The sequence below is a fragment of the Rhipicephalus microplus genome, chromosome 8 (genome assembly GCF_043290135.1).
Source record: "Rhipicephalus microplus isolate Deutch F79 chromosome 8, USDA_Rmic, whole genome shotgun sequence".
Lineage (NCBI taxonomy): Eukaryota > Metazoa > Arthropoda > Arachnida > Ixodida > Ixodidae > Rhipicephalus > Rhipicephalus microplus.
In genome coordinates, this window is record NC_134707.1 from 65857644 (window position 1) to 65859506 (window position 1863).

The 1863-nt window shown below is 42.6% G+C and overlaps 1 non-coding gene across 1 annotated transcript; it reads right to left on the bottom strand.

Annotated features, from left to right (window-relative positions):
• Positions 1–280: 280 nt before the first annotated feature.
• TRNAA-CGC (transfer RNA alanine (anticodon CGC)) lies at positions 281–353 on the bottom strand. The gene has a single exon. It is a non-coding gene; the product is annotated as a tRNA-Ala (tRNA).
• Between the last annotated feature and the right edge of the window lie 1510 nt (positions 354–1863).

Genomic DNA, 1863 nt, shown 5'->3' on the forward strand with positions numbered 1-1863 from the left:
TATGCGCATGTTTGGCGTGACGTAGCTCGTGAACTTATTATGAGCGGGCAGCTGATTAATTGTCCCTTTTATACAACCTAAACACACCAAGTCTGCTGTTACGAGACTCTCGTTCAATGAAATAAGGGAAAGAAGTGTATAGCTAAGGGCTCGTTTTTCCGTGTTTTAACACAATATTACAGAGATCTAACAGTCAGTAATGCCAAGGAATGTACAGGGGAAGTTATTAGAACCAATGGAATGCAAATAAGAATGAAGAAAAGTGGATGAAAAAATAACCAGCCGTGAGCAGGAATTGAACCTACGACCTTCGAATAGCGCGTTCGATGCTCTAACCACTGAACTACCACAGCGGCTCTCCCGCCATCCACTTTTTTGGGTTTATATGTGAATTTAGAAGTAGGAGTGACAGTCAGCGCCATCTATAAGCCAAACGACAAGTGTGAAAACACTCTTATGTGAATGTTTGGCGTCACGTAGCACGTGAACCTATTACGAGCGGGCAGCTGAATAATTGTCCCTCTTATACAACCTAAACACACCAAGTCTGCCATTACGAGACCCTCGTTCAATGAAATAAGAGAAAGAAGTGTATACCTAAAAGCTCGATTTTCCGTGTTTTAACACAGTATGATGATATGTGGGTTTAACATCTCAAAACCACTATATGATTATTAGAGACGCCATAGTAGAGGGCTCCGGAAATTTATAACACCTGGGGTTCTTTAACGTGCACCCAAATATGAGCACACGGGCCTACAACATTTCCACCTCCATCGGAAATGCAGCCGCCGCCGCCGGGATTCGAACCCGCGCCCTGCGGGTCAGCAGCCGAGTACCATAGCCACTAGACCACCGCGGCGGGGTAGTTTTAACACAATGATAATGAGATCTAACAGATAGTAATGCCAAGGAATGTACAGGAGAAGTTATTAGAACCAATAGAATGTAAATAAGAAGAAAGAAAAGCGGATGAAAAATTAACCACCCGTGAGGAGGAATCGAACCTTCAACCTTCGAATGACGCGTTCGAAGTTCTAACTACTGAGCTACCACAGCGGCCTTCCCTCCATTCACTTTTTGGGTTTAATTGTGAATTCAGAAGTGGCAGTGACAGTCAGCGTCATCTAAAGGCCAAACGACAAGTGTGAAAACACTCTTATGCGCATGTTTGGCGTGACGTAGCACGTGAACTTATTATTAGCGGGCAGCTGATTAATTGTCCCTCTTATACAACTTAAACACACCAAGTCTGCCATTACGAGACCCTCGTTTAATGAAATAAAGGAGAGAAGTGTATCCCTAAGGGCTCGTTTTTCCGTGTTTTAACACAATACAATTGAGATCTAACAGACAGTAATGCCAAGGAATGTACAGAGGAAGTTATTAGAACCAATGAAATGTAAATAAGAAGAAAGAAAAGTTGATGAAAAATTAACCACCCGTGAGCAGGTATCGAACATACGACCTTCGAATAACGCATTCGATGCTCTAACCACCGAGCTAAAACAACGGCTTTCCCTCCATCCAGTTTTTTGGGTTTATATGTGAATTCGGAAGTGGTAGTGACAGTCAGCGCCATCTATAGGCCAAACGACAAGTGTGAAAACACTCTTATGCGCATGTTTGGCGTCACGTAGCACGTGAACTTATTATGAGCGGGCAGCTGAATAATTGTCCCTCTTATACAACCTAAACACACCAAGTCTGCCATTACGAGACGATAGTTCAATGAAATAAGGGAAAGAAGTGTATACCTAAGGGCTCGTTTTTCCGTGTTTTAACACAATATTAATGAGATCTAACAGAAAGTAATGCCAAGGAATGTACAGGGGAAGTTATTAGAACCAATGGACTGTAAAT